Here is a 10,602-nt window from a genome sequence, read left to right on the forward strand (position 1 = left end):
CGCTCTCCAGCTCTAGCTCCCGCGCCCGGGCGCACGACCCCAGCCCGCGCCCTCACTCACCCGTGCGGAGCAGCCCGCCAGGGCCGCGGCTCTCAGAGCCGCTCAGACAGGTGTGGGCGCGGAGAGGGCGCGCGCGGCTCCCATGCTTGCCCCCGCGTCGCGACCGAGTGTTAGCCGAGCCCGGAGAGCAGCGCCGGCAGCGGGCGGTTGCCGTCCCCCCGCGCCTCTCGAGGGCCCGCCCGCCCCGCCTTCGGCCTCGGGGAAGCCGCGCTGCAGCAGCCCGCCCCACCGCACGGCCGCGCCCCCCTCCCGGCGTCGCCCGTCCCCGGCCAGGGCAGGAATGCTCCTCCGAGTCTGACTGTTGCCCAGCGGCCCAGCGCAGGTGGGCCCCCGCGCAGCAGCACTGACCAGTCCGGGCTTCTCGGCGCCAGCTAGCGCCGGCTCTGGCCAGGACCGTGCGCCTTCACCCTTTGAACTACGGGCACCCCGGGCTGGGGCTCAGCCTTCTGAAGTTGTTCGTGGCCCTGAGTCCGCTGCCAGCTCTTAAAGACAAGGTGTTCCCCAAGGGAGCTCCCCTCTTACCTGGAACTAAAAATAGTTATACACATGGTGCATGGGGTGTCCCTAGGCAAATTTGAATTGGCTCAAAACCTATGCGCTCACCACCCACATACATTTTGAGCGCTTTAAAGTGATGACTGAATTCCTTTCCGCTTTACCCAGTGTCTCAAGTGTCTACAAAGAACAGAAACTTGCATTCCAGTTCGCAGGACCACCAATGCCTTGCATCCCCTGCAACACCCACTTAGTTCAGTGCGTGTGTCCGGAGCATAGCAGGGACTAGGCAATTTCTGAACTGCTCACTGGCTGGTGAGCCCCCGACACTATCCCCTCTCCCCAGCTGGCTACTTTGGGCGGGGCACCAGGGTACCAGCTGGTGGAATCGCACAGTGGGCCTGCTTTCCTGAGTCAGGCCAAGGAGTCCACAGCTGGGGAGAGCAGAGGGTTCTTCGGGCTTTTCCTTGCCACAGGCGACCTTAAATGGTGACCTCCATTTAAGGAACAAATGCTGGAGCCTTGCTATTCACCTCCTGTGCGTCAGCTTCACATACAGCCCTTTGTGGCTTAGAGAGTACAGAGATTACTGCTAACTTACAATAAGGGCTGGAGGTTTGGAGAGGTTTAATGACTTGCTCTAAGTCACACAGCTATTGAATGATACGACAAAAATTTGCACTGAGGCCACATTTCTTTCTATCAAGCCACTTAGCTTTCCTTTTTCCTGTCAAAGCCTGCTCTCAGAATGGGAGGGCCTAACATACTATTGGACAACAAGGGGTTATTGACATACCTGATGTGTTTGTGTTTGCAATTGATTTTAAATAAGAAAGCCTGGAACACATTATTGTGTGGTGTTTCTCAAGTATAAGAGAAATCAATATTATCCACCATTTTAAGGACAAATTTTTCTTAGATTTCTCTAGTCTTCGCTTAAATTTTCTTCTAAAACCATTCCTATACTATATAGACGTAAAAAGATATAAACTTATTTCAGCTTTTGAACAACTTGAGAATAAAACCAAAACAAACCACAGGCTGGTGATCTGTTAAAAACAATAAAACCAAAATCAAATATAAAAATTATCTTCCAGAACTATAAAATTAAATTGGTACAGATTCTTTGACTACTTTCAGTGTCATGGGGGTACCAATGCTTAGATGTGAGCATCTTTGAGTTCTCTGTGTGTCTAACACTCTCATGATCTGTGAGGTACACTCCCTTCCACATCTATTTTGATCACCCTATATCATTATAATATCTGACTTTTACTTGACATAATACATCTTTTAGGGATTCTCTTTATGTCCCTCCCTTCTTATTAGCATATTTCTTTTCACATAATAATAAGTGGTAACTCCTGGGGCCAAAGAAGAGCACATAATCTGAAATCCAGATATAGTACTTAGTATGAGATGGCCATCCCAATGATCCAGAATGTGCTTATATTCACTTTTTATCATAAAAATGAAAAAATAAATTAGGAATCTTCAAGGGTCTTTAGCTCCTAATTGGAAAACACCATGAAAAGTCAAGTATCTTATTTAATAGAGGATCTGGTGGTAGAGTCAGAAGGAAGGGAAAAAAGGAATGAATTCTCAACTATGCTCAAGTTTTGTTAGATTTATCCCAATAAATATTTATTAAGCACCTATTATGTGCAAATATTGTGGCAAGCATAAAATGGAAGAGATGATCACAGGTACACACTATAACTGCACAGTTGAGGGTATCCCAGTATACCCACTGTGTATCTGGGTACCATTTCAGTGTCTGCCATTTACTAGCTGTGTGGTTTTGCTAAGCCTTTCTGTGACTTGATTTCTTCCTCTATAAAATCACTACTACTTCATGGATCTTTTTTTAAAGAATTGAACAAATTAATACATATGATGTGCTTAGAACAATTTCATTCAGTAAGGCCCTAATAAATATAGCTGCTGTTACATGTGTCATGCAAAAGGAACATGCCTTAGCTCTGCTTTTGAGCAGGCTTCTCTAGCACCACCTCAACCCACTTGGACTTTCATTGCTTATTTTTCCTAGCAGTTGTAGTGTCTCCAGGAGGAGTCAGGGAGGACAGGATGATTATTTTCATCATTTGGAGAGAAAAACTAAGGCATAGAAAGGCCCCAGAGCAAATGACTTCCTCAGCCAGTTGCAGGGGTATGCTAACAATTGGATTTCTAGCTGCAGATGACTCATGATTAGGGAGGGGAGGGGGCCCGTTAGGCTTGGAAAAGGCCTATCCACTGTTGTTGTTCCCTGGAACTGTCAATAGAAAAAGGAGGGGGTATTACCTGGTTTTGAATGCCATATAGTCAACAACTGTGACAGGTTTGTAGAGCATTTTGACCTTTGAGAGAAATATTCTGTGTAAAACGCAGGTGTCCTCATGCTAAGCCTAGAAATCTGCTTTTCTTTTTGTATTTGTTCCATCTCTTCCATCAACCCCCAGAAAAGAACAAACCAAAACATTCACTGTTTCTCAAGAAATCAGAAATCATTCTTCTCAGAAATCATTTAAACTTGTAAATCTCAAATATGTTTTATGTACTTGGCAACTGAATGGTTAAAAATGCAAGGAAAGGCCCACACATTCACTGACTCCCCCACTCTGCATAAGGTTTCTGGGGCTCTGGGGGAGAGCAAGCAAATATCCCTTACCTCAAGGACTATTATGCTATGGACATTATACAAAATCCAACAAGAATGGGAAGTTGTACTCCATGTATGTATGTCAAGATACAGGTTAGATCAGGGTATGGACATGAGCTGCAAAATATGGAAGAGAGAATTATTAATTCCCACTCTGACAGGTGCTGAAGCATCCTTGAGGCAATAGGAGTTGAGCTGGTGCTTAAAGAATGAAGATCAGGGCAGTGTTTTGATACATATCACCTTACTGTGTTAGCAAAACCACCTTGTAACATAGATAAAAAGAAAAATTTTCACTGTATAGGAAGACTGATGTATAAGTTAAGGGAGCAGAACTAGGACTAAATTGTAATAATTATAGCTTTGTTTACTGAATGCACACACTATGCCAGGTACCATGGAATATATCTTATTGCATGGGATGGTCAAGATAAACAGAAAAAGAGGGAAGGGTTAGTCTATTTTGTGATGTTGTAAAAGAACACCTCAGACTAACTAATTTATAATGAACAGAAATTTATTTGGCTCACAGTTCTGGAGGCTGGGAAGTTCAAGATTGAGGGGGCCATATTTGGTGAGGGCCTTCTTACTGCATAATAGCAAGGCAGAAGGGATTGCATTGCAGAGAGAGCAAGAGCAAGACAGAGAGCATACAAAAATGAGCCAAACTTGTAATCTCCAAGATATGTTAGGAACTCAAAAACTTAACACCAAAAAATCAAATAACCCAATCAATGAATAAGCAAAGAACTGAACAGACACTTCACAAAAAAGAACTACAATCTATCAACAAATATATAAAAAATGTTCAACATCTCTAGCAACTAGAGAAATACAAATTAAAACTATACTGGGATTTTATCTCACTCTAGTTAGAATGGCAATTATCAAGAAAATAAGCAACAGTAAGTGTTGGTGAGGATGTGGGGGAAAAGGTACACTCATACATTGCTGATGGGATTGCAAATGGGTACAACTACTATGGAAAATAGTATGGAGATTCCTCAGAAAACATGGAATGGAACCACCATTGACCCAACTATCAGACTCCTCAATCTATATCCAAAGGACTTAAAATCAGCATTCTAGAGTGTTGCGGCCACATCAATGTTTATAGCAGCTCAGTTCATAATAGCTAAGCTATGGAACCTAGGTATCCTTCAGCAAATAAATGGATAAAGAAAATGTGGTATATATACACAATGGAATATTACTCAGCCATAAATAAGAATGAAATTATGGCATTTACCCGTAAGTGAATAGAACTGGAGATAATCATGTTAAGTGAAATAAGCCAATCCCCAAAACAAAAGGCCCAATGTTCTAGCTAATATGTGGATGCTAACACACGATAAGGGGAAGGGGGAGGAAGAATAGATGTTCATTGGATTAGACAAAGGGAATGAAGGGAAAGAAGAGGGGATTGGAATAGGAAAGACAGTAGAATTAATCAGACGTAAAATTCTTATGTTCATATATGAATATACAACCAACATAATCCCACATCATGTACAATCACAAGAATAGGAAGTTGTACTCCATGTATGTATGTCAAAATACATTCTGTTGTCATGTATATCTAAAAACAACAACAACAATAAAAAGAGTGGGCCAAACTCACTTTTTTAACAAACTTGCTCTTACAATAATGATTTCATTTCCTGGATAACAATATTAATTCATTTATAAGTGTTCTGCCTTTTATAGTTACCACCTCTCAAGCTGTTCATTTGGGAATTAAGTTTCCAACATATGAACTTTGGGAAACAGATTCACGCCACAGACAGGGGCTGATTTTCTCCATTTTGCAGATGAGGAGGCTGAAGTTCAAAGTGATTAAATCGGATACCTGGTGCTAAACTACTAAGTTAACCCAGCTGAGAGTTTTGCCCAGCCTGTTTTACACATTAGCTGAGTTTCATTGTGTTGTGCTGCTTTCTGGACTTGCCTTTTCTAGTGCTTTCAGTAAGGAGTTGAATCAGTTGTTGTTGTCATTTCACCTCTCAACATCCTTTTGATTGTATTTTGCTTTTGTTCCAGTTGTGCTATAACTTAGGAATGACCTATTCAACGGCTTCAGAACAGGAGATAGATGGGACTGAATGCTAATTGGAAAGTTAGGATGGCAGGAAGGTAGGAGACCCAATGCCAATTCTAAACTGCTCAACTCAATTTTAGTGCTGATTTTTCATGATCCCAAGATGCATCTTCAATTCTTCAACAAGTCAATCTGAAAGTTATTGATAAGAATTATTTCTTTTCTTTCTTTCTTTTCTTTTCTTTTTTTTTGTGCGTGTGTGTGGTGCTAGGGATTGAACCCAGGGCCTTGTGCATGCAAGGCAAGCACTCTATCAACTGAGCTATATCCCCAAGAATTATTTCTAAGGATACAAATTTACATATTTAAAAAGTATTTTCTGACTTAAACATTATACAATGTATACATGTACTGAAAACATCATATAACACTCCATAAATATGTACAATTTTATATTTTTATGTATCAGTTAAAACCTAAATTCAAATAAAAATCATTTCCAGATGCCCCACCCCCACCCCCACTTTGGTGATTATAACAAAGTGCTATGTGGATCTCATAGTTTACTCAGTAAGTAGAGGTTTCAGTTCCATAGAGTGAGTGAAAAGAAAACTGGAATGAGAGCTAAGGAAGTGGGTTGGGGGCCTTCTGCACCTGTCTGGCTCATGAAGGTAATGTGTGTCCTTGGTTGAAACACCTCACTTATTGGCCTTGATTTCTCATCTTTAAAGAGAGCCTAGATGACCCACTCTTAGAGTCTGAGACTGTGACATTGTAATCCTCGTGGGAAGATGGCCCACACCATTTTTATCCCTGGGTATCTGCGTGCCTACCTTGGGAACTAGAGTAATGAAGACTGTGGAATTCTGAATCACACTTACTTAGATTTAATTTAGAATTCATTTACTTACTTACCATGGAAGTGTTATGTGAACTTCCTTTTCTCTCTGTACCATGGAACTAATTTAGGGCTGTTAGAAGAATTCAGTGAGATCATGAATGCCAAGCACATAGCACAGAGCTCAGCAAAACTCAGTTCTAAACTGGCACCGTCTATGATAGTATCAGCAAGGACTACTGGGTTTACTACTGTGAATGTGCATTAAATGTTTTAAAAAAATCATTGAATGAACAAACAAATGAATCAAACTGTTATATCACCAGTGCTACAAAGTTTAACCCAAACTTCCTAAGGCAAAATTTCTTTCATTTCTCCTGTTCAACCCTTACATCTTCTTTTCATCAGTCTAATCTATGGGCAACTATGAGTTTTTTAGTATTGAATTTAGGAAAAGTTACAGATGTAGTAAGTTTTGTCTTCCTCCTCCAATCTACCTTATGATATCATCAATTCATTCATTCAAAAAACCTCTACAATTGCCAGGTCTATATATTTGTCAGTGTTTTAAGGGGAAAAGATTCCTTTTTTTTTTATAATGCTGAATTTAAAGTCTTACATAATGGAGAAATAAAATGACAACAGACTTCTATAATTAAAAAAAAAACATTAAGATGAATCAGCATGTAATAAATATTTTTGTATTACAGTTAAAATTTTCTAAAAATTTCTATTTTTGTTCAATATAGATTACTTATTTTAAGCGTTTGGAAATATGAGAGGTTATCACACCGAATATAGATATGTAAAGGTTTAATATATAAAAACATAACATAAAATATGTATAGAGTTAAATTGTTACATTTATATACATAATACTGTAAGAAACCAAAAAGCTGCTCAGCAAGAAAAACTTTAGTCCTATTTTAAAGAACATGGTGATCTAAAATTATCAGGAAGGAAAGTAGATTTGAGTACTTGCAATTTCCTGTGTACTGTACACTGTGGGTACTATTCTAAACTAAACTAAAAGAATTAGAAACATTTCAAAATAACTATGTTTCTCATTTTCTCTGGTCAAATTCAAAGAGTCTCTAGAGGCTGGCCCTGGTCTTCTCTAATGGACTATAATTGCGTCTAGGCCTGATGATGAAGAACAAAAGAGAAAATTGAGATTTTACATCATAACAAATCTCTATAAAAAGCCTTTTTGGAAACTTATTTTGTTTTCAATTTATGTCTACATTCATCCATGAATATTGGACTCTTTCTTTGCTCTCTTACAAGCAATAAGCTTTTGTGTGGTCAAATACTTGAATTCATGAGGTTTCTTCCTTTTTGTCCTGGCAAATTCTATTCATTCTTCAGTCTCAAATATCAACTCTACTCTGAAGGCTTCTAAACCCTTCAGTGCTAGATGTGTAAGTTCATTCTTTGTTTTTGGATAATTACATGAAAAATTTATGTTGTAATTATGTATATTTATATGTTCAAACTCAAGTGGTCCAAAGCACCTTATAATCAGGGACTCTTTTTTGTTTTCTTTTATAGTCTTTAAAGTTTTCCTCTATAGTCTAGCAGAGCGCTTCTAGTAAAAGCTCAATTAATTTTTATATAATGAGTAATTGAATTAATTAATAAGCAAAATAATGATTTGTTTAAAATATCAGATATGCCATAATTGGCTTGCAAGCCTCTAGGAGTGGGGCACACTATACATGAACTTTTATCACTGGGGTTTCACTATTTTCCAGGACATAAATCCAAACTTCTGTTTGATGTCTGGGCACAATAGTTCCTTACAGGTCATGTCAAAATAAACTCTGTTTCCACTTGGCTTGCTAGCCACATTTCACTACTCTTGCTATGTCTGTCTATATGATGGCATTCTGGGCACCATTTATCCAGAATGACTTATGACATTCTGATTGACTTTCTGCAGAACACTGTGGAGTAGGCTCTGAATTTGGCTGCCATGTGTGTTTTGAATTGCTCTACTATGGAGTCCCACAGGATCATAGACTCTTATTGGATAATATGCATCTCCCAAACTCTATTCCTTTCCTCACTTCTGGAAGACATTAATGGATTATGAAAAAAGGTTAGTTAAATATGCACATTAGCCTTTTAAGTGCTCTTTGAAGTCCCAAGGAAAGAAATCTGGTTAAGCTCAGTCATCTCAAAGTTACGCACTCTAATTTGATGGTAGAATCCTTTCCCCGCCTATATGGCAGTAACATTTTGGAACAGTGGAGTCTTAAAGAACACATTTCTCCACTGCTGGGACTGTGCCACTTCTGTTCCCTAAATGTGGTCTGCTTCTTTGCCTTATTGTCTGTTCATATTTAAAACTCTCCTTCATATCCACTTTGTCTATGTCATATCCTTGAAAGTAGTTTTTATTGGCTTTTGATTTCCCATATGGTTTCTAAAACTTTCTCATGGCTTTTATAATGTTTTTCTTTTTTTGTATCAGTGTACATTTTCTCTCCCTGACTATAGTGTACCAAGTTTGCATCTTTGGTCTATACTCTTTTAGGCCATGTATATCAGTAAGAGGCTTGGCAGGAACACAATTCACCCCAGATTGACTCAAATGAAGAGACTTTAATGAAGTGGCTACTGATGGATGTGAAGAAAGGGTTGAGGAAACAGACAAGAACAGAAAGGCATCCAGCATTTAGCAACAGCAGGAAGTCTTGCTAGGCTTGGGTGGGGAGGTAGAAGGAATGAAATGCTGTACCAGAGCCTAGCGAACCTGAGCACCGTGGAGAAAAACCTGCCTGCAATTGCTGAATGGTCTGTAAAGAGATGCAGCTGCTGCAAGAAATTGGTCCTCAAGGAGGAAGGAAATGGAAAAGAAACACTCTGACCTCTTCTATGCCCACCCTCTGATCTCCAGAGGCCTACCAAAGTCGGCTCACAAGGGAGTCAGGTTTTGCTGTCTATAAGGATCAGTCTCCTCTGCACAAAGCAGGGCAGCGAAGGGTGGAGAATTGGTGGGAGGGAGGCAGACAGAATAACAGGCACACTGGGAAGGCCTGTTTTCTCATTTACAAACTAGCAGGGTGAACAGTACACTCCTCACACTGTTATAGTGATTAACTTAGAAAATGCACCAACATATTAACATGCACAGAGCCTAATTCTCAAATTATTTTAGCTGCTCGTTATTTTTATTACTATTAGAACAACTCTATGAAAGACTACTAGTATAAAAGCACAGAGGAGACTGAATAGCAGGGTGGCAAGTGGAGGTCATTGAATAGACAACAGGGAGCTGTTTCCAGCAAAGGTAAGGGGGAACTGGTTTGGCTGTGTTGATTGAAATTATGTCAGTCTGACCTTGAAAACAGAAGAAGATGAACTAAACTTGAGACTTATTTTTGGCTTCCAGCAGATTGTTCTGGCATTCCTTAGACACAGTCTGAGCCCTCTAGGTTTCCCTTTGCTTCTGTGAGGTAAGAGTTGCTAAACAGACATCTGGCCATGATGAGCCCCACAACCATCCCAGGAATGGCAGTGATTCATCACGTTTTAAAAGTGAGTTAAAGGTGGCCAGTCCAGGGGTGAAACAGGATTTGTATCTACAGAAGGCAATTTACTTCCTGCTCATTCAGAGGAGTAACCTTTTATTTCAATCACAGGAGCACCTGGTTCCTGCTGCCCTCAGTACACAGATTAGGGAAACCACAAGAATAATCATCAGTGTTCTATTCACTTCAAAGCCTTGCAGAGCACTGGGGAGGGGTAGCTCTCTCTTCCACCTGTACAGGACAGGCCCTTGTGTTGCTGCACTAATTTGAGAGAAAGGCCTCTCTCAGAGGCTGGGGGAGTGAACTGGAACTTACCACATGAAGGCAGGTCGATCTTGTGCTGCAGCTCTGCCCTGGGCTCCTGGAGGAGGGAGACACTCAGAGCCTGTCACCCTGACAGAGGCAACCAAAGTCACCCTGAGAGGAGATTCCAGTACTGACACCAGCAGCTACAGGTAGGGATTTCCTTCGAGGAGGAGTGACTTTCTTATCTGAGTTTCCAGCAGACTAAAATTAGTGAGAACACTTAGCTGTAGATCCTGTGGTATCTTTAAATAGTTGCTCACATTATCGTTCCTGTCCCCTAGGAAACTAAAACTTAAACCAAAACTGTTAATAAACAGCTTTGAAGTCACTATGCACAGGAGCCTCACGCTTTCCTAGCAGACCTGATCTTGGCTTTTCTTGCTTTTCCTGCAGCATACAACATTTTGATTCTGTATGCAAGGCTAGCTGGGGCCCTGTTTGGGCAATTTTGTATACCCAGAGTGAGGCATAATCTCCAGGCAAGCAGTGAACTCACTCCATCAAACAGAAGAATAATACATGACAGTGTGTTTTGAGGATTATGCTGACAATAAAAATGAGTTCTTCCTAGGAATGTGACACCACTCCAAGATGACATGAAATTTTTGTTTTAATTTTGAAATAAGAATCACTTGGCTCCAATCCAGGAAGACCTGGGAAGTCTAAA

At 40.4% G+C, this 10,602-nt stretch overlaps 1 protein-coding gene across 3 annotated transcripts in view; it reads right to left on the reverse strand.

The window, feature by feature from the left end:
* The window catches only part of Prss23 (serine protease 23), a 19,836-nt gene extending 9,738 nt beyond the window's left edge, over positions 1–10,098 (reverse strand). The window contains exon 1 of one of the 3 annotated variants that reach the window (XM_048787940.1): positions 9,945–10,098. The gene's annotated coding sequence lies outside the window, so the exon portion shown is untranslated. Of the gene's footprint in view, positions 1–9; positions 215–9,944 lie in introns of those variants that run through there. The other 2 variants (XM_015477327.2, XM_015477326.2) reach the window with 2 other exon arrangements.
* Between the last annotated feature and the right edge of the window lie 504 nt (positions 10,099–10,602).

Source organism: Marmota marmota, unplaced genomic scaffold (genome assembly GCF_001458135.2).
Source record: "Marmota marmota marmota unplaced genomic scaffold, marMar, whole genome shotgun sequence".
Lineage (NCBI taxonomy): Eukaryota > Metazoa > Chordata > Mammalia > Rodentia > Sciuridae > Marmota > Marmota marmota.